The sequence below is a fragment of the Rhinatrema bivittatum genome, chromosome 1 (genome assembly GCF_901001135.1).
Source record: "Rhinatrema bivittatum chromosome 1, aRhiBiv1.1, whole genome shotgun sequence".
In the NCBI taxonomy this organism is placed as follows: Eukaryota; Metazoa; Chordata; class Amphibia; order Gymnophiona; family Rhinatrematidae; genus Rhinatrema; species Rhinatrema bivittatum.
The window spans coordinates 356924333-356947777 of record NC_042615.1 but is presented as its reverse complement, the minus strand read 5'-3'; the positions used below and the strand labels follow the sequence as shown (position 1 = coordinate 356947777).

General features: G+C 43.1%; 1 protein-coding gene across 1 annotated transcript in view; it reads right to left on the bottom strand.

Annotated features, from left to right (window-relative positions):
* The window catches only part of ANTXR2 (ANTXR cell adhesion molecule 2), a 374917-nt gene that overhangs the window by 22995 nt on the left and 328477 nt on the right, over nt 1-23445 (bottom strand). The window lies entirely within an intron of this gene.

The window sequence follows — 23445 nt, the reverse complement described above, 5'->3', positions numbered from 1 at the left end:
CGCCACCCCCCCGGGCACAGCCACTGTGCCGGAGGCCTCGGTCCCGCCCCCGGACCGGCCCCAAGCCCAGGCCCCCTTCCCGCCCCTTTTTCAAAGTCCCGGGACATACGCGCGTCCCGGGGCTTGCGCACGCCGCCGAGCCTATGCAAAATAGGCTCGGAGCGCGCGGGGGGGGGGGGGGGTTTAAAGGATTACTCGCGTATATTACGCACGTAACCCTTTGAAAATCTACCCCTATGAATTTAAGCAGAGCTTCAGTACCTATTCCAAATATTATTATTTTGGAAGTCCATATTCAAAAGGTTTGTCTGGCTATGTTTGGGACTTAGCTAGACAAATCATGGGAACTAAAACCCCACCACACTGCCTGCTTCCAATTCAGTATGGCGCTCCCTGCCATACTGAATGAAAATTAACATAAGATTTCACAAACTGTTACTAAGTGTCCCTCCCGACGCAGCCTCGGCGAAACACGGGTCCGTGTCGGGGGACCCTGCTAACACTACTATACGTACAGTTTACAGTGGAGTTGCCACGATTTAAATAAGGAAGATTTGGTTTGTTTTGAAAACTATAAACGGACTATATGCTTAATTTCTTCCTGCACTCTGGTGTTTATTATTATGTGCTTTTAGTGCAGACTGTGCTCCTGTACTCTTTGGATTGCTCCAATTTAGCTGGATACATTTTTTAGCCACATAAAAATTATCTGGATGCACTGGGGATGTTTTGGTGGCAGAGCTAGCTTGCCCCTAGATTCATCATTCTGCTATATTTATATATTTATAGCAGAATGATGTATTGCGGAAAAAAAAAGGGGCGGGGGGACGACAGTGGGCAGCTGGCCGCATCGCAGCAGTGGTTTCGCCTGCCACGGTGCGGCCACATCGCACACTATGGCCCCCTTAGCTCCACAGGGAAAAAGAGGACTTATTTCCCGCGGTGCTGCTGGCGATAAAGTGAAAAACCTTATCTGCCCGCAGCGCAGCTGGGAGGTAACTCCGCCCGAACCCCACTCACGCCCCTCCCCTTCCCTTAATTTTAATAATACCTGCATGTGATACCGGCACATCGCACAATAAAGAATGACCCTGTATGTTGGATAACCTACCCGGATAACTCCGATATTCAGAGTTATTAGTGTAAGATATATGGATAGGTCCGGCTGTGCTGGAGAACAAGTCTAAAGTTAGCCAGATAACTTTATCTCGATAACCTGGACTTTATCCATATATATTAACCACCTCCATTATCCATATATATTAACCACCTCCATATATATTAACCCCCTCCATTATCCATATATATTAACCACCTCCATATATATAACCCCCTCCATATCCATATATATTAACCACCTCCATTATATATTAACCACCTCCAATCTCCATTATACCAATATATATTAACCACCTCCATATATATTAACCACCTCCCATTATCCATTATATATTAACCACCTCCATATATATATAACCCCCTCCATTATATCCCATACATCCATATATTAACCCCTCCATTATCCATATATTTAACCCCTCCATATATCCATCCATATATATTAACCACCTCCATATATTAACCACCTCCATAAATATATTAACCACTCCATTATTACCATATATACCACCTCCATATATATTAACCACCTCCATTATCCATATATATTAACCACCTCCATATATATTAACCCCCTCCATTATCCATATATATTAACCACCTCCATATATATTAACCACCTCCATTATCCATATATATTAACCACCTCCATATATATTAACCCCCTCCATTATCCATATATATTAACCACCTCCATATATATTAACCACCTCCATTTCCGCCCAAACAATGTAGCCACCTGGCACTGTAAATAATTAACTTATGTTAACCTATACTGCTCTTTTCTCCTTCTCCCAGTTCTATTACCTTGTTTCATTGTAACTGCAACCCTGATGCACCAGTTATACTTTTATTGTTCTATGCACCCCTTGTTCTAATGTAAACCGGCATGATGTGATCTGCTCATGAATGCCGGTATAGAAAAAAACTGAAATAAATAAATAAATAAATAAAAATATTCAATGAAATGCATAACAAGCTGCGTTCCACTGATTATCCATGTAAGGTTATCTAGATAACTTGCCCACTCCCTGCGCTGAATATGGATCTCTCTGTGGCTTTGCATACAAAATCTCCAACACAGACATATGAATTTTGATTTTGAAATTTCTATAACCACAGCTTAAACAGAATAGAAATTGCTTAAATAGGCACAGCGCCATTAAATAAATACATTTTCCAGATACTGAAAGGTGAATTTTAAAAGCCCGACATGTGCTTCATTTAGGGAATGCACGAAATATGTTGGGCTTGCACGTGCCGAACAGATTTTAAAAGTGTATCCCCCTCCTGCACACACAAATGAAGAGTTTTCAAAAGGGATGGGGCTTGGGGCGTGCTGTGGGCGGGGCTTGGGCGCTCTGGGATTGTAACCTGAAATTTGCGTGTAAATACTTACGTGCCCTGGTGCATTCCGGGGATCCCCAGCATAACTTCACTTCTGCTTTGAATGACGTGTAAGTGACAAAACAAAAAAATCTAGGCAGATCAGCGGGGTTTTAAAGGTTGGGGCTAATAGGGGGAACGGAAGGCTATTAAACTAGGGGAGTTTGGAAGACCTATACCTTAACTGGTCGAACTGGGAATGAACTGGTTTTATTGGCAATGGCTTCGGCACACAGTAGTAGCAGGATTTGCATGCATAGGGTGCACGCCCACTTAAACTTGAGTGTACAAGTGCGCGCGGCCAGGTTATTTTATAACATGTATGCTTGATGAGATTATGGCTAAGGTCAGGGTCCTCGAAACGGACACAAAAATTAAATTTATTGAACAAGGTAACTCTATTAAGAAGATAAATGAGGATATAGATAGCCTACAGAAAGCAAATGTGGCAATAGCCTCAGAAAAAGTATCATCTTTGAGAAGAATTGAGTCTATTGAAAATTATATGAGGCATTTAAATCTTCGGTTATTAAATTTCCCCGTTATTGCTGGGGAAATACCTCTTTTGACATTTAAAAAATATGCAACTGAGGCATTAAAAATTCCAAACAAAATGATACCACCTATAAAAAAACTTTTCTTTTTACCTAAAAGAGCCAGCATACCGTTAATATTACCTCCACAATCAGATTTTCAGAATCTGACAGATTACTTGGAAAATTCCAATGTTGAAATAATGGATAGAGCGGTTCTTTTTGTTACTTTCTTTGATGAAATGGCGGTATCATTGATAATGAAGAGCTACTTTAAGAATATAAGTGCTCCCTATTTAGGTGGTCTGATCCGAGTGTACCCTGACCTAGCAAAACCTACGCAGCAGCGTAGGAAAGAGTTCCTATCCATGAGAGCCGAGACCTTAGCATTAGGGGGAAGTTTTAAGTTACGATACCCCTGTAAATGCATAATCCAACTGGCCAGGAATACCTATGTTTTCTTTGTACCAGATCAGTTGAGGGCCTTTATCTCTGGGAGGAGGCTTCCTGAAGCAACATAAGGGGATACAATAGATTATAATTTGTGGTCAAGTACCTATCTTGTAATGCTTATATTATAACCTCCTCATGATTTACCTTCTGCTCTCTCCCTGATTTCCTATGTAATAAGAGATTGAGATATAAATGATGCTCTGTTAATTATAGACATGTTCTTAAAGTTTAAGATTATTTGATTGAATATCTCTGTATTTCCTATACAAATGTTCATTTGTATATTATGTAAAATGATTATAAACAAATAATAAAAAAAAAACAAAAACCATGTATGCACATGCACGCGTATGTTATAAAATAGCCGCATTCCTGGGTGCGGGCTGACGAATGTGCACACATGTGCATCTGTGTACTGCTTTCAAAATTACCGTCTAATGGGTACATTTTAAAAGCCACGCGTGGGCGTCCATGTGTGCATGGTTCCTGGCTTCACCAGGTCAGTGCCTAATGTTGCTCTCCCGGCCGGCCCATGCCCCGCCCTACCCCTTTTTTAGGAAATCGCTTTTTGGCGCATACCGGGAGTTACGTGCGTGGCCACATGCCTTTAAAAATCCCTGCGGCGCGTGCATGGTCTGGCCACATGCGTATCTCCTGATTTTTACACGTGCTGATGATTTTAAATTAGGCCGTAACTGAATAGAGGGTAATTTTCAAACATCCTGCATAAAGCAAATTGACAAACTAAAGCGTAGCAAATAACCTGGAAGAACTAAGACATGAAATTGCAGATCTACTACTAGTCATTTTTAACCTATCATTAAAATCATTATTTATACCTGAAGACTGGAGAGTGGCCAAGGTAATGCTAATTTTTAAAAAGGGCTCCAGGAAACTATAGACTGGTGAACTGGGAAACTATTCTAAAGAACAAAATCACAGAACATATAGAAAGACACGGGACATAGCCAACAGGCATTTACCCAGAGGAAATCTTGCCTTATCAGTCTGCTATGTTTTTTTTGAAGGGGTTAATAAACATGTACATAATGGGGCGGATTTTAAAAGCCCTGCTCGCGTAAATCCACCCGGATTTACGCGAGCAGGGCCTTGCGCGCCGGTGCGCCTATGTTCCATAGGCCTACCGGCGCGCGCAGAGCCCCGGGACTCGCGTAAGTCCCGGAGTTTTTCGAGGGGGGCGTGTCGGGGCGGGGCCGATCGGCGTGGCGTTTTGGGGGCGGGCCCGGGGCGTGGCCGCGCCCTCCAGAACCGCCCCCAGGTCGCGTCTCGGCGAGCTAGCGGCCCGCTGGCACGCGGGGATTTACTTCTCCCTCCGGGAGGCGTAAATCCCCCGACAAAGGTAGGGGGGGGGGGTTAGATAGGGCCGGGGGGGTGGGTTAGATAGAGGAAGGGAGGGGAAGGTGAGGGGAGGGCGAAAGCGAGTTCCCTCCGAGGCCGCTCCGATTTCGGAGCGGCCTCGGAGGGAACGGCCGCAGGCTGCGTGGCTCGGCGCGCGCCGGCTACACGAAATCGGCAGCCTTGCGTGCGCCGATCCAGGATTTTAGCACATACGAGCTTATCTACTAAAATCCAGCGTACTTTTGTTTGCACCTGATGCGCCAACAAAAGTACGCGAAGGCGCGCTTTTTTAAAATCTACCCCAATGGTGAGCCAGTTGATATCATGTATTTGGATTTTCAGAAGGTGCTTTACAAAGTCCCTCATGAGAGGCTTCTGAAATAATTAAAAAGTCATGTCCTTACACGTGAATAACATATGGACAATTCAATGCCATATATTGTAGCAATTTTCCAAAGCCCACTTACATGGGTAAAGTGTAGTTGCATGTGTAAAACCCATTAAAATTATCTCCATAAGTTATACCAATTTTCAAAGCAGACTAATGCACACAAGTCCAATCTGAAAATTCTCTCACCAAATCGACCCCTCACAAGTTACACCTGCTATTTGGTGCACCCCAATCGTTTCTGAAAATGCATGCGCAAGCGTTCGAATGTTACAGAGCATGCACAAATCCAAATAAAGCTCCAACTTCACCCAAGGAACACCTCAGCTCAGCTTATGTAGAAATAAGGGTCAACAAACAAGCTGTACAGAGCTGAAAGCGGTTTGTGAACCCCAAGTATAATACTGAGAATTACAAGTTCTGACCAAGATACCCTTTGTTTCACTGGAACCAGTTTTGTCTTGTGCCATAAAAAGGATATGAATTAAACAATCCCATGCTTCTTGAGACACAAAAATGTATAAAGTTGGAATACTAAGAGTAATTCAGAATCAGCATGGCTGAACAGTAAGTGAACCCCTTGTCTCCTTAGCATAATTTATTGGTTAATTAGAATCAGATGCTTAAGTAATTGATTTAAAGTAAAGCGCCCTGCAGAGTAAATACACACAATTGGGTCTGGGCAGCTTGTCCTATACAAAGATGCAAAAGGTTTTGAGTTTGGTCTGCACCATAAATGTTAGTGGGAACCCATCAGGCCAGGATGAAAACAAATTTTGGAGGACCTACATAAGAGAGTAGCTGACACTCATCTATCCATCCACTGTTAAGACAGATAATCTACAAATGGAAAAAGCTGAAGGCTACGGTGACTGTACCCAAGAATGGTCATTCTGCAAAGATCACGCCAAAAAAAAAAAATCATCCATGAAGTCACAAAGAAACCTAGACGTTAGCATGCAAGCTGCTCTTCAGGATGTAATTATCAAACTGGGTAGTTTTGCTTTATTGGTCCGTGAAAACTTGCCTGCACAAACTTGTAAGTGCTTTTTTGGGCAGATGTTTTTTCAAAGCAAAAACCAAGTGGAAAGTTTTGACTATTTAAAACTAAGTGCATAATTGCTTGCCCTATCCTATCTCTACCCTGGCAATGCCTTCCCAAAATCTCATTGCCCCAATAATGCTTCCAATGCCCCCAAACATTGACATGTACGCACACAGTTTCCTCATGCAGTGGGAGGACAATAACCAAAGAGCTCATTTCTGTGAGTAAAACTGCAGAAAGGGCTGCGCCCTTCCTGTGCACAGGCCCAAAAGTTATTCAAAGTAGTTACAACACATGGATAATGTCAAGAATTGCAAGAGGACCTTGAAAGACGACAGCAGGGGGTGGGCAAACTCAGTTCTGGTGTGCCGCACACAGGTCTGGTTTTCAGGAACTCCACAACAAATAAGCAGGAGGAAAATGTGCATTCACTGTATGTAAATCTATCTCGTGCATATTGTGGAGATTCTGAAAACCAGAGCTGTCTGTGGCTCTTGAGGACCAGAGTTGGCCACCCCTGGACATGTAAATGGAAAATTAAATTTAATGTCAACAAGTGGAAAGTGATGCACCCATGGAAAAATAATCCGAACTAGGACTTCATTTTCAAAAGCATTTATGCATGAAAACTGCCAGGTTGGGGTGGAAGGACTCTACATGTAAAAGTACACATAGAAATGATTCCACACACACTTTTACATGCATAGTGAAGAATCATTTTGGGAGTAGAGTTAGGATAGGGAAAGCATTTATGGGGTAGATTTTCAAAGGGGTACGCGCGTACGATACACGCGTACCCCCCGAAAACCTACCCCAAACCCCCCTTGCGCGCTCCGAGCCTATTTTACATAGGCTCGGCGGTGCTCGCAAGCCTCGGGACGCGTGTAAGTCCCGGGGCTTGCATGGAGGGGCGTGTCGGGGGCGTGCCGCGAGTGACGCAGCATTTCGGAGGCACGGGGGCGTGGCGCCGGCCCGGGGGCGTGGTCGAGGCCTCCGGACCAGCCCCCGGGTCGGGTGATGTCGCGTCAGCAGCCCGCTGGCGCGCGCAGATTTACGCCTCCTTTCCGTAGGCGTAAATCTGCCAACAAAGGTAGGGGGGGGTTTAGATAGGGCCGGGGGGGGGGGTGGAGGTGGAGGGAACAGGCAGCGCGCGCTGGGCTCGGCGCGCGCAGGTTGCACAAATGTGCACCCCCTTGCGTGCGCCGACCCCGGATTTTATAAGATATGCGCGTATCTTATAAAATCCAGCGTACTTTTGTTCGCGCCTGGTGCACGAACAAAAGTACGCCCGCGCGTACATTTATAAAATCTACCCCTATGCGCATAGTCTGCATTTTTGAAAGTTATGGGGTACATTTAAAAAAAAAGTGCGAGCGCAAACAAACAAAAGTACGCCGGATTTCAATTTCTTTTAAAATCCGGGGTCGGCGCACGCAAGGGGGTGCACATTTGTGCACCCCCTGCGCGCGCTGCCCGTTCCCTCCGTGGCCACCCCGAAATCAGAGCGGTCTCGGAGGGAACTTTCCTTCTGCCTCCCCCCACCTTCCCCTCCCTTCCCCTATCTAACCCACCCCCCAGCCCTACCTAAATCCCCCTCCTAACCTTTATCCAGGAAGTTACGCCTGCCTCCGGGCAGTCGAAACTTGCGCACGCCGAATGTCTGCTGGCGTGGCAGGACCTGACACAGACCGCTGTGTCGGGGCACTCGGCCAAGCCCCTGAACATGCCCCTGAGCCTACATCACGCCCCCTGGCTACGCCCCCGAACCGCCCCTTTTTGCAAGCCCCGGGACATACGCGCGTCCCGGGGCTTAGGCTCGGCGCGTGCAGGGCAGATTTCCTCAGGTTACGCGCGTAACCTTTGAAAATCTGCCCATATGCGCACAAATCTACAAGCAAAGAATGTTTTTCATAATTTTAAATGTGTAATTTAAAAATACATACAAATAAGGACATTGGACCAATGATAATATGTCAGTGGGAGAAGCAACGCTATAGTTGCTTCAGGAGACAAGTGATGTTTTAACACCCATAAATGAAGGTCCTTTAACAATCACTTTTAAGTGCATGAAAGATTGATTCATATCTTTTTTTGTGTTATAAATACACAGGGTGGAATTCTGAGCAAGTTTGTATTCCTTATATTTTCCACATTTCAGACCGTACAGAGTTTACACAAATCTACTTGCACATATTTACAGCTGCTACCAAGCAGATATAAATGTGGGCATGTATGATGTGCTTGGCCTTCGGTTCCACATGTGCAGGCTAATTTTCCAAGCAGACTTATGCATATTTTTACCACCCCCTCCGTGGCACACTGAAAATCACTCTCTATTTGTACCCAATGATGGGTTGCACATTAGGAGCAATCGGGAACTGAGCCTTGGAGATATCGATTACTGTTGAACACTGAGACTTTCAAACAAGCAAACATTATGTTAGTCATCATTTGGACAGGAAGAGAGAATAAAACAGAATGTATTCCACTTTGAAATGCCTGAAAAAGTGAAATATAAATCAAATCAATAAATAAATACCATTATGCCTCTGTATAAATCTATGGTGCTACCATACCCAGGGATGGCTCAAGGCGATCTGCTGCCTGAGGTGAGATAAAAGAAAATGCCCCTGACTCCAAAGGCACAGTCCAGGACAAATCACCAAGAGATTTGATGGGGGGAAGGGGATCCCTTGGAGTCTAGCCCTTTTGGTGATTTAAAGTGATGAGGAAGGGAGGAGGCCGCGGTCAGGGTTCCCAGAGGAGTGGCAGACAGAGTGCTATTGATATTTCCAGGAAGCCTATTTCTACTGGCCCTGCACTCCCTCTCATTCACATTCCCCCCAATACTTTCTTGCTCCTCCTCTCTTCTCCCCATTCACTCACCCCTACCCCCTCCCTCTCACTCACTCCTAACCTCTTTCCCCCTTTCCTTTCTCACTCACCTCCTTGTATCTCACTCATCCCTTCCCGCTTGCACTCATCCCTTCACTCCCTTCCCTCTCACCCTTCACTCTCATTCACACCCTTCCCCCTTAATCACCCTTTTCCTCTCTCACTCACTCCTTCCTTCTTCTCATGCCTCTTGCCTCACACTTCCCCTCACTCACAACCTCCTTCCTTCCATCTCACTCACTCATTCACCTTCCACTCTCTTCTCGTTCTACCCCCTTCTCTTTCACTCATTCAGCTCAACTCCCCTTCCCTTCCTTCAGAGAGCTGAGCTGAGTAAGGGGAAGGGGGAGATGTTCTTCCCTTCCCTGCCAGTGACTCACCTCTCCTCCTCCCTGATTCTCCTTCCTGCCCGTGGGAGGATGGGGACCCCATGGACAGTCATTTTAGGCATTGTAGTGGCTCTATTTTGGCGATTCTTTTCTGCTTTGCCTGGTCGGTGTGGGGACCCTACAGGCATGTCATCAAACTGTGCTGCCACCCTGGGTCCTTTATTCCTGCTTGCAGGAATGGAGACCCCCCAAGGGCATTTCATCAAATTCTTGCCGTTGTGGTTTCTTTTTTCACGGCCTGCGGAGAACGGGGGCCTCGTGGGGCATGTTGGTAGAGCTGTGCCTTTGATGGTTGTGAAGGCACGGTGAGGCAACTGGGGATGGAGAGTTTTGAGAGGCACTTTTTGCTGCCTCAAACTTTTGCCCCCCTGAAGCGGCCACCTTGATAAGAGCCGTCCCAGACTACACCATGAATACTGTGTGCAGTTTTGTTACCCCCATTTCAAAAAAAGATACTGAAGGGAAAAGATACAGAGAAGGGCAACAAAAATGATAAAGGGGATGAACAGCTCCCTCATGGAGAAAGGCTGAAGAGGTTAGGGTTCTTGTGCTTGGAGAAGAGAAGACTGAGAGGGGATATGATACAGGTTTATAAAATCAGGAGTGTATGGAACAATTCAATAAGGAACTGTTGTTTACTCTTTCAAAATGTACTAGGACTAGAGAACACGACATTACAAAACAAATTTAAAGGAGTTTTTTTTTCAGTCAACGCATGATAAAGCTGTTAAATTTGTTACTGGATTATGTGGTCAAGGCCTGTAGTTAATGTAGGTTTTAAAAAGGTTTTGACAAGTTTTCAGAGGACAAGTCCATTAACAACTTTTAGCCAGGCAAGGATGTAAAATAAAACTTCTTTCTGCCAAGGGTAACCTACAGTAATTGGCTCACTCCATTAGGAAGTGTTGGGTAGCTTTTCCTACTGACCAGGATTAGCCACGGTCAGACAATATGTTGGGCTCCATTGATAAGTCATCTTACCCAGTACAGTATTTCCTTGATGAAATAGCACTGTAGCCCAGCACACGTACTTGTGAAATACATGCTAACCTTTTACTCTGTGAAGGCCTGAGAAAAGGAGGGTTAGGAAGTACAAGAAAGTGCTTTTCCTCTTTGTTGGCCGTTTTTAACTCTCTATGATGCCTTTGTGTCATTGGTTATCCCCTTGCAGTTGGATAATGGGAAGAGGTGTAAGACCCACTTGGCACTATGAAATATTAATGTGTACAAGTCCGTATTAAAAACCCAGCTTTTCCAGCCACTGCTCACTGCTACGAAGTCACAAGCGATGTTCAAAAATAGCGCAGACACATGGCGGTTATTAAAATGCTAGTGAGAAATGTGAAGTGCCTAATTGGAAGCCTAACTTCTTGGGCTTTTACAGGTCTAAAAGAAGGAACAAGACACTTAAGAGGAGAATACTGAACCAGAACATAAAGTATATTAGGTATATACACTGGCCACTATAAAATCATATGGGTTTATTAATTACTTGATCTATATCCCAGTTCAATACAGCTCATATCAATTCTAATGTAATGTTTGCATAATTTCTCTGGTGTAACTGATAATATTCTATACACTATAACCTAATGAGACTGAACATTGAGCGGAAAAGTCTATAATCCTTCTTGGACTATTAATATTTATATATTCCACCTTTTGTGATACTTCAAAGCAGAGTACATTCAGGTGCTGAAATAATTTGCCTATTCCTACAGGGCTTACAATCTATGGGCCTGATTTACAGTACTAAGGCTTTTCTCCCATTCTACGGTCTAAGGGAAACATGCTGAGTAAACGAGGCCCTAAGTTTGTACCTGAGGCAATGGAGGCTAAAGATCAAAAAGAGCAGCACTGGGATTTGAATTTTGGCTCCCTTGGTTCATAGCCCTACAGCTCTAACCGCTAAGCTATTGTCGTAAATAGCTGTGAAAAATATGAAAAAAAAAAAATGTTTTGGGGTGAATTTTAAAAGCTGAATGCGTGCCAAAATCGGGAGATGGACACACATCCAGCACTACCAAACGTCCTACCCTATTTTATAAAACAGGCGGATGCGCACACGTCTCCCATTGGGGAAAAAAAAGCCATGGTTTGCACAAGTACCTACCTGCATGACTAGGGGATGCCCATGTCCAGTGCCGCGTAACTTTACTTCTGCTATGGAGGAGATGCGAGTTAAAAAATAAAAACACACAGGCACTGGTGAGGGGTTTGAGGGGTCTGAGAGTGCAGGCTGTATAACCTGGGGAACACTGGGATCATCACTGGTGGATGATCTGCTGATAGTGGTCCTTGGCTGGAGGCGCATCTGTTTTAAAATACAGGTAGTTGCGTGTCTGTAAGCCAACTTATGCTGCTGGGTATGCACGGGCTTAAAATTAGGCGCATACATCCATGTGCCTAGGCTATTTTATAATGTGTGCGTAAAATGTTATAAAATGGCCGTGTCTCTGGGTGCACACCAACACAAATGTGTATACGCCCGTTTGAAAATTACTAATCCTGTAAGATAAGTTTTTATCTAAATTTAAATGAATGGATCCAGAGTAAACACAGAAACTAATTAGGAGAGCTTAATGCTGACAAAAGGAAGTATCTAGAGTGTATATCTCCTTGCCAAGCCTTGATTTTCCAACCAGGTAGAGTGAGCAGCTGTCTCGGGCTGCCACAGTGAAAGGGGCGCGTCCTTCTCCTCTCAATCCAAGTGGTAACAGCCTGTGAGAATCCCATAAAGATGTAGGTGCTCATTGGATGGTGGCTTCAGACTACTAAGAAACAGAATCACTGCTCGGCCGCTCAGCACCTTTAAAGAAGGGATAATGTTGTGCAGGCTGAACACCGATGGCCTTCCGGATGTAGAAGGGGGCTGCCCTTTCATCGTGGCCTATCTTCAGAGGGGAGGGAACCTCCTCCTAAGTTCCATAAAGAGGACCTCCTCTCAGCTTCTGCATCCTCCAAGGGGGACTACCCCTGTGATTAAGGATCCTTAGATAAATCAAACTCTTCTCCTTAGGGGTGCCAATAAATAAAGGGTCATTTGGGCCTTGTGTTTTATCTATGAAGCAGAGTATAATATATTAAAAAGAAATATACTGTAATAAAACGGATAGATTTGAGTACTTATGCATTGCTACTGTAGACAAGTCCTATGTGGCTGGGAAAGCTTCCCTTGTATGCATTTTCTCTTCCTTTTCACTAGACCCACCAAACATTTGCTTATGCTGGTGGCAGGAGTGCCAGCCTCAGAAGAGGGTATAAGGCACCAACTCAGACCTTCCTCTGAAGAAAATATCTTCCCATCTGCACCTGCTTTAATGACCTTAACCAGATCTCTCTAGGCTGGCTGTAGGGTACTGTCAACAAGTTGCCAGGAGGCACTGGACGGTGGCACACGCCAATCTTCTCTTCCCAGATGTTGCGTGTGCTGTCTCTGCTGCAGCACGTCTGCTGGAACCAAACCTCCCCAAGTTGCAGGAAGTGTGAGCTCACGCCCACAGATCTAGCTCTCTAGCAGTGATACAGGAAATGTTCACCTTTATTTATCTGATTTTTATATTCCGCTTTTTAGCACGTCAAAGTGGATCACATTTAGGTACAGTGGTTATTTATTCCTTCACTGAGTTGCTGCAATAATATAATTCCTAGCCTGACCAAAACAGCTCAAACTATGCAACCTTTTAACCTGTACTTCAAGCCTTCAATTTCATGCATTTTCTTTGGCTTAGTGGGATAATGCATAATTCTAACAAAGTTATTTGGATTGTGTTGCGCCTCTGGAAGTTATGCATTGTAAGCATGAGAAACATTCTCGGTATTTTGTTAAATTGATTCCCAGCTTGATTAGGGCATAGGCAACAGAAGCAGATGCTGCTGTATGTATGTTGTGCTTTTTTTTTTTTTTTCTAGCCATACATTTTTTTTTTTTTAAACAGAAAATGCAGGCAGCTCAGAGCTGTTACTGCAGGAAGTAGCACCCGCTTATTGATGCTTATCTGCAGTATCACCTTTTGAATGGCACATTTGGAAGTGGCTTTTACGGTTTGATGTTTCAAGCGGCATAAAGCTGACAGCCTCGCCAAAATTTCTTTTAATTCAGAGCAGGAGATTTTGTGCCATCAGGCAGATGCAACACCATTGTCTACATGAGTAGCACAGTCTCTTCTCGATCCTGTGTTTAACCCTAGGCTCCCCTTGAAAAACAAGTGTGACACACTGAAAGTAAAGTTCGACCCAATTACTTTTACATCACAGCTGTAATGATCTTCCTGCTGTCAAAATGCAGCTGCTGTCCTGGGTTTCCCCCTGCCCTCTGGTATGCATAATTTGTGAAACCACCTATTTATATTCCAGGCTTCACAGGAATAGAAAAATACTACGCTTTCCCTCTAAGTTCCAATACAAATAATGACAAATCCATCAAACCTAGCTTGGATATTATGTTTATTAACTTGTTGCACCAAACCATAAGCAAAAAAAGCCCTCTGCTTCCCTTCTTCCATCCAGGCCAGAACATGCATGAGGCTTTGTTTGAAAGGTGGTATGCAGGGCAAAATTCTTGAAAATAGTAATGAATGGACACTTAAAAGTGCACTATGAGCTCCCTCGATGTGCACCTAAGACAGGCAACCATCAAAAGTTATGTCTTTGTATTGAACTATTATTGTTTTAAAGACTTGGAAAATGTAGCTCTTTAAATGTGAGCTGCTGTTAAAGAACCCTCATATAGACAGAAATTAGTTTGATATTTAGCCAATCATAATAGGTACTACTGGCAGGAGAATGCCTTCATTGCCTTATAGTTAATCATAGGTTGTAGTATATAAAAAGCATAGTCAAAACCTTTTAAAATATTTTTTTCATGGAAATAAAATGTGACTTATTTTAAAGCTGTTCATTTGAGTCCATCTTTGATTCAAAAAACTACCCTGACACTGGCCATGTTTCATTCATCTGCATCAGGGGGGCTGAAGATGGAACGCTTAGAAATAATTCATGTAGCTCTTCATGCGTTTGTCCACACTGCACAATGTTAAATAAGCTTCTGCGTCTCGAATTTCTTTTGCGCCATTGGGTTTCCCAATATGGACAAGCTCAATTGGCTCTTTAAACAAGGTAGACAAAGCCTTGTCACCCTGCAGAGATGTGTTCAGCCTCCAAGATGTTGTCTGTGGAGCATGGGTTTACCATGCTCCACAGACAACAAAACCTGCACAGGGAAATGATCTTGAGAAAAAAAACTCAGGATAGCTGAAAATCAGAAACTATCAAAATACAAAGGATCCAGCTATATGTAGAACTCAATATAGACTTACTTACTTGCAACCGTCATACATAGCCTCAGTAGTATAATGGCTTATAATGTCAAGCCCTTGCAACTCTGGGCTTGAATAATCATAGGTTGCTGTAAGAATTTAAGAAACAAACACTGTGTAAACACTACAAATGTTTGCTCTAAACGTTTTCCACCAGCCAGGGGAGTAATACTTCCTGAAGTGCACGCTCCAACACGGCAGTGTTTCGGAGTGTCAGACTCCTTCCTCAGGGAACTTCAGGGAGGTGGTTTGTTGGTGCAATTCTGTGTGGAAATACAATGAAAGAGTTCTAAAAATGCCAAAGGGCTAATGGTTCAAAGAAATGGCAAAGATTTGGAAGCAATGAAAAACTTACTTTGAAATGATGTCTCTGGTCATTCAAGAAGCGGTGCAAAACACTGGCTGAAATCGCTAAAAAGATAATACATGACAAGGAAACGCATATGGGGTACAGAAAAGAACCTCCTAAATAGGAAGACTGGTGCGTTAAAAAGATGCAATAAACCATCTTTATCAATTTCAAAGTCTGTTGATATTCTTAGTATTGTCATTGCAGTAACCAGGTAAAACAGTATTAAACTTACGTGCCCCGAAAGTGAGCAGCCTTGCCGAGATTCTTGCCGCTAAAAGTGACAAGGAACCGCGGGTAAAAACGCCGGTTTTAAAGGGGACCTGTCGATTAGTTCAGTGCTGGCAGGAAATGACGCATGCACCTCCAAATTTGGTGATGACCAAATTAGGTTAGTGACGTGTGTGGGGAAATACTAGCCCAGCTGAAGTCCATATATAGGCAATGACGTCATGCAGCGGCCATTTTGAAAAACGGGACGGATGCGAAATGAATCAATAATGCAGGGCATCGCGTAAGGGAAACTCCATATTTACTAGGTAAAAATTTTTTTTTTTTTTTTTTTTTCTAGATGGCCCCTAAGAAAATTGAAAATGGCCTGTGCACGGCTCATAAAGTCTGAAGGGAAGCCGAGTTGTAATAGTGGCTGTAAAATCAGAATTGAGAACCATACACAGATTGTGATATTTGAAAACCAACTTGTGAAGTATTAAAAAGTATCCATGTTTAATGTAATATTAAGTGAGGGAAAACCATTCTACTCTTTCATTTAGCCCCTGCGGTTCCGTGGAATGCAGTTGAAAGATCCAACGATTTTCTTTGTAGTTGAGCTGGGATGTTCTATCGCCTCCTCTCCAATGCTGGGGAATGTGTTCCAAAATAGCCCATTTATATTCATCGAATGTGTGTGTATGAGCTAAGCTGTGTTGGACCAATGGAGCTTTAATGTCCTGAGTGTTGATCCTACTCCGGTGTTCCACAAGTCTGATGCGGATCTTGCGTCGGGTGCGTCCTATGTAAATTTTATTACAGGGACACTGAAGTACATAAATTACAAAATCTGTGTTGCAATCAACATGATGTTTGTGAACAATTTTTAATCCTGTTTGAGGATCAGTCCAATGGGAACCGGTCAAAGCTTGACTACAACAAGAGCATTTTCCACATGTTGTAAATGACCCTGATGTAGAGCCACATTGAGAGCGAGGCGCTGCTCTGACAACCTTCTGTTTGATGTTGTGACCTCGAGAATATGCAAACATTGGGGGTTCGTGAAACAGCGAATGGGGACTGAGAACGTGCCAATTGTTCATGATGGCTTGTTTGATGTGAGTAGTAAGTTCTGTGTATGGTAGAACGCAGATGATACTCGGAGATTCATTACGATGTTTGTATTGTAGTAGCTGAGATCTGTCGGAAAAGGTAGCCCTTTTGTAGGCTCTTTTAATGACTCGGGCAGGGTATCCTCTTTCTAAAAACCTGTTGCGGAGAAGACCAGCCTGTATGTGAAAGTCTCCAATGTCTGAACACAGTCTTCGAAGTCTGAAGAATTGGCCCACCGGTAAACCCTCTTTAAATTTTCTGGGGTAATGACTCTGAAAGCGAAGGTAATTGTTACGGTCAGTGGGTTTCCTAAACAGCGTAGTGCTGATGCCTTTTGAATCCTTCATAATCTTGATGTCTAAAAATGCTAATGAATTTTGATCATAAACAATGCTGAATTTTAAATGTGGATCAATGTGGTTGAGCCAATGGTGAAACTGTAGCAATTGTGCTTCTGTATGAGTCCAGATGAAAAATATGTCGTCAATGTAACGTGACCACAATTGGACGAACTGGAATTGAGAAGATGGATAAACATATTTTTCTTCGAATTGAGTCACATAAAGATTGGCGACGTCTGGTGCTATGGGCGAACCCATGGCTACTCCATGGGTTTGGAGGTAAAACTGCTGTTCAAACGAGAAAAAATTGTTATGAAGAATAATTTCTGTCAATTCTACCAAAAATTCTGATGGAATACGCTGCGGTCTCATCCTGTTTTCAACCGTCTCTTGAACAAGCTTGAGTGCGTCCGATTGCGGGATGTTTGTATACAGAGACTCAAATGGGAAATGATCTGACAGCCCACCCAATAAATAGTACTTCCAGAAAAATAAGAGACCATCAACGGGGAGCATAAAAATAGTCCAGCCTACTGTACATGTTATGATGAGGTGAATAATATGTATATTCTTTTTCCCTCAGGTGCAAGAATCTCTAAATATCTATCAAGTTAAATTCAGCCATAATACCTTGAATACATGTTGGGGCCACCTGCCCCAATTTAGGTAAAGAGGTTTTGTCAATAGTCAAATCAGGACAAATATTCCAGTCTCCACCCATACAAAGATGTTGAAAGCTAAAGATATTAACAGTATCCAATAACATTCAACGAAACACAGACTGGTCAACATTAGGACAATATACATTAACAAGCATTTAAGAATCAGAAAGCTCCCCTCCCATCTGCCAAAGTCCTTCCAACCTGCAAGAGCAAATATTTATCAACTAGTACACAACCCCCCCTACTTTTAGAGTTATAGGAAGCATAAAAAATTTGACCAACCCACCCTATCTTCAACTTTTTATGCTCTTGATCTGTAAGATAGGTTTTTTGAAGCAACAAAATTTGCACTTGATTCTTACATGCTAACTGGAGGATTTGCTTCCTCTTAATCGGGGTCGAAATGCCCCAAACATTAAGAGACATAAAATGAATTAGGAAAGCCATCTAAGTATTATCAAGAATAATAAAAAGGAAAAGAAAAAGGCATGAAAACACAATTACAAAACAGTAGCCCACATAGACCCCCAAGTGGAAAAGCATAGTCAATCCCAATAGAAAGTGAGAAGAAAAAAGAATATACACTGGAAGCTCTGAAAAATTCAGCTGCAAGCATATAGAAATTCCAAGCAAAGTTCGCTCTGTATGTCTTTTATACTCAGTCCCCAAGAACTGTAAACAAAGAACAGCCCAACCAACCCACCCCCTACCAACCTCATTAAGAACCATCCAAAACCCCAGACCCCACCCTAGATGTACACCCCTCCAGCCTACTTTCCACCCACAAGTAACAAGCCCATCACCCCTCGGGTGAATAAATACAGGACCCAAGAGGCAGACATCTTCCATTCATGTGCGCCAAAACCGTGGTCAGGACCACCCCAAAGAGACCCTAACCATCCTACCAAGTAACCAAAGTGAAATAACCTTACCCCCACAGAAGACCCCCAGAGAAAGAACACATCCAAACCCCACCACACCACATTAAAAAACCACATTACAAGAGCACAAAATAAGCATAAATATGTATGTCCAGTAGAATGAAAAAAAGGAGAAATAAATTAGAATAATAGAACATAAGAACATAAGAACTCTCCATACTGGGTCAGACCAAGGGTCCATCAAGCCCAGCATCCTGTTTCCAACAGTGGCCAATCCAGGATGCAAGTACCTGGCAAATACCCAAAAACTAAGTATATCCCACGCTACTGATACTAGTAATAGCAGTGGCTATTTTCTAAGTCAACTTGATTAATAGCTGGTAATGGACTTCTCCTTCATTTCTTATCCAAACCTTTTTTAAACTCAGCTACACTAACTGCACTAACCACATCGCTTGGCAAAAATTCCAGAGTTTAATTGTGCGTTGAGTGAAAAATAATTTTCTACGATTAGTTTTAAATGTGCTACATGCTAACTTCATGGAGTGCCCCCTAGTCCTTCTATTATCCGAGAGTAAATAACCTATTCACATTTACCCATTTTAGAACTCTCATGATCTTAAAGACCTCTATCATATCCCCCCTCAGCCTTCTCCAAGTTGAACTGGCCTAACCTCTTTAGTCTTTCCTCATAGGGGAGCAGTTCCATCCCCTTTATCATTTTGGTCGCCCTTCTCCATTGCAACTATATCTTTCTTGAGATGCGGCAACCAGAATTGCACACAGTATTCAAGGTGCGGTTTCACCATGGAGCGATACAGAGGATTTATGACATCCTCCATTTTATTTACTATTCCCCTCCTAATAATGCCTAACATTCTGTTTGCTTTTTTGACTGCCACAGCACATTGAGCCGACAATTTCAAAAAGTATTATCCACTATGATGCCTACATCTCTTTCCGGGGCGGTAGCTCCTAATATGGAACCTAACATCGTGTAACTGCAGCAAGGATTATTTTTCCTTACATGCATCACCTTGCACTTATCCACATTAAATTTCATCTGCCATTTGGATGCCCAATTTTCCAGTCTCACAAGGTTCTCCTGCAATTTATCACAATCTGCTTGTGATTTAACCACTCTGAATAATTTTGTATCACCTGCAAATTTGATTACCTCACTCATTGTATTCCTTTCAGATCTTTTATAAATAAATTGAAAAGCATGGGTCCTAGTACAGATCCTTGAGGCACTCCACTGTATACTCTTTTCCACTGAGAAAATTGTCCTTTTAATCCTACTCCCTGTTTCCTGTCTTTTAACCAGTTTGTAATCCATGAAAGGACATCACCACCTATCCCATGACTTTTTACTTTTCTTAGAAGTCTCTCATGAGGAACTCTGTCAAATGCCTTCTGAAAATCCAAATACACTACATCCACTGGTTTACCTATATCTACATGTTTATTAACCCCTTCAAAAAAGTGAAGCAGATTTGTGAGGCAAGACTTGCCTTGGGTAAAGCCATGCTGACTTTGTTCCATTCAACCATGTCTTTCTATATGTTCTGTGATTTTGATCTTTAGAACACTTTCCACTATTTTTCCTGGCACTGAAGTGAGACTAACTGGTCTGTAGTTTCTTGGATCGCCCCTGGAGCCCTTTTTAAATATTGGGGCTATATTAGCCACCCTCCAGTCTTCAGGTATAATGGATGATTTTAATGATAGGTTACACATTTTTACTAATAGATTTGAAATTTCATTTTTGAGTTCCTTCAGAACCCTGGGGTGTATACCATCCGGTCCAGCTGATTTACTACTTTTCAGTTTGCAATCAGGCCTACCACATCTTCTAAGTTCACAGTGATTTGGTTCAATTCATCTGAATCATTATCCATGAAACCTTTGTCCGGAACAGGTATCTCCCCAACATCCTCTTCAGTAAATAATAAATAAGACAACAATAAATAAAAAGCATGTCCAAAGAGAACATGTCCAAATAGAACAGAAAATGTCATAATGTCTCTATATTGCTCTATGATGAGACCGCACCTTGAATACTGTGTACAATTCTGGTTGCCGCATCTCAAAAAAGATATAGTTGCGAAGGAGAAGGTACAGAGAAGGGCAACCAAATGATGAAGGGGATGGAACAGCTCCCCTATGAGGAAAGGCTGAAGAGGTTAGGGCTGTTCAGCTTGGAGAAGAGATAGCTGAGGGGGGATATGATAGAGGTCTTGAACGAGTAGATGTGACTCGGTTATTTACACTTTCGAATAAAGAAGGACTAGGGATCATTCCATGAAGTTAGCACATAGCACATTTTAGACTAATCGGAGAAAATTCTTTTTCACTCAATGCACAATAAAGCTCTGGAATTTGTTACCAGAGGATGTGGTTAGTGCAGTTGGTGTAGCAGGGTTCAAAAATGGTTTGGATAAGTTCTTGGAAGAGAAGTCCATTAACTGCTATTAATCAAGTTTACTTAGGGAATAGCCACTGCTATTAATTGCATCAGTAGCATGGGATCTTCTTAGTGTTTGGGTAATTGCTAGATTCTTGTAGACTGGTTTGGCCTCTGTTGGAAACAGGATGCTAGGCTTGAATCTGATCCACTTGAATCTGATCCAGCATGGCAATTTCTTATGTTCTTATGGCAGTAAATTTTCTCAATCCACAACAGCCGTAATAGATGAAAAAGAGTCCGATGAAGGCCATTTCTTGACAAAGGATTACAGCAGTCCATCCATGCTGACACAGGGTAGACATGATATAATAACATGAAATAATTCTATAGGCTTATTAAATTTTTCACAAATGTGAGAAGAAAAATCATCCTTTCACATTTTCAATAGCTGTCCTATAGGCAGCTTCTTGATGCCTTTAGATCTCTAAAATATTAGATGTTCCCTGTACGTAGCAGGATCAGTCCAAACAGTGGGTTATGTTCCCCGTCCAGCAGATGGAGTCAGAACAGACTTTGAGGGCGTCACCACATAAACCAGTACACCCTCTGCTGGAGCTCAGTATCTTTCTGACTCCAGCAGATGAGAGTTGGGGGAACCAGTGGCTCCCCCAGGGTGACAGGGTTTTAGTCTTTATTTTCTTCTTCATCTCCCTGTCACTTTCTTTCTGGCTTTTTGGATACGACCACCGGTCAGGGATCCCTGTCCCTCTTGGAGCCTCAACCTTGTCCTTCGTGCCTTGTCGGGCTCGCCCTTTGAACCACTCCGCGGAGCAACCCTTAAGGACATTACACTCAAGACGGTATTCCTCGTGGCCATCTGTTTGGCACGTCGCATCTCGGAGCTGCAAGCATTATCCTGCCGGGAACCTTATCTTCGATTCTCGGACTCGGGAGTCTCCCTTCGTACGGTGCCGTCTTTCCTTCCAAAGGTGGTTTCGTCCTTCCACTTGAATCAGACGGTGGAACTCCCTGCGTTCGCCTCCGATGAGCCAAGGTCTCTTCGTCATCTGGACGTCAAGTGCGCCTTGCTACACTACCTGGAGGCTACCAATGACTTCCGAGTATCCGATCATTTGTTTGTGCTCTGGTCGGGTCCGAAGAAAGGGTCGCAGGCATTGAAGATGACGATTGCTCGCTGGATAAAGGACGCTATTTCCGCGTCTTACATCGGAGCGGGTCGGGTTCCGCCTCGGGGCGTCATAGCTCACTCCACTCGCTCACAGGCGGCGTCCTGGGCGGAATCTCGTTCCGTCTCCTCTCAGGAAATTTGTCGTGCAGCGACATGGAAATCGCTGCACACCTTCTCAAGACATTATTGACTACATCTGACGCCATCGGCCTCTGGGCACTTTGGCGATCAGGTTCTCCGAGCAGGTCTCTCAGGGACCCACCCGAATTAGGGAAGCTTGGGTACATCCCACCGTGTGGACTGATCCTGTTACGTACAGGGAAAAGAAAATTATTCCTTACCTGCTAATTTTCGTTCCTGTAATACCATGGATCAGTCCAGATGCCCACCACTCTGGGATTTTGGCTTCTGCTCGGGTTCTTAACTGTAGTTGTCTACTGTCTTTTTCAATTTGTTTCTTGATGTTCACAGCTCCCTACAAGTTGGCTGTTTGTGGCCTGTTCTTGGCTGTTCCAAGTTATATTCTCTGTTCATTTATGGTTAAGTGCTCTTGATCCAAATTGCTTTTTGCTCTACTTGGGCTTTGCTATTCGTTATACTGAGCTCCAGCAGAGGGTGTACTGGTTTATGTGGTGACATCCTCAAAGTCTGTTCTGACTCCATCTGCTGGATGGGGGACATAACCCACCGTCTGGACTGATCCATGGTACTACAGCAACGAAAATTAGCAGGTAAGGAATAATTTTCTTATTTTGTTTTTCACCATGCCTTCCAAAGCCAACGTTTCAAAACTCTCAGCTCTCTGGTAAACCAGGAGATACTTTTACTTCTAAATGAAACGGATTTTAGTAGAGCAATTGTCAAGTGCATTGTTCAGAGAAATTTGCCAGCCAACAGTGGTATCGACATTTAATCCAGCAAAATCATACAAAATAGGTATCCAAGTCTCACGTAATCTGTCAACATCAATATGGCCCTGCATAAAATACTTACAGCTGGGAGGATAAGGATCAACTGTTATATAAGGAATTTTGACTTGCATTTATAAAAGGAAATGATCTGACCATATTAAAAAGCATCAAGAAGTGGCAGTTCTTTTTCAGGAAAGCCAAGTCAAGGGAATGGCCCAGTTTTTGAGTTCGCTGGTGAATTAATTGAACAACCCTAAAGCATTCATAGAATACAAAAAGTCCTCACAGTGCACAGTTAAAGGAATGACATCAATATGCATATTAAAGTCTCCTAACATCATGAAGTTCTTTGTATCAGCTTTTAAGGCAAACAAGGCATCTGTGAGTGAATAGCTTGAAAAGTATTCAGAAAGCCTGAAGGACAATAAAGGAGACACAGTTTCTAGGAATTAGCAAAAAATCATGAGTATTTCAAGGTGAGGAATGGGATTGAA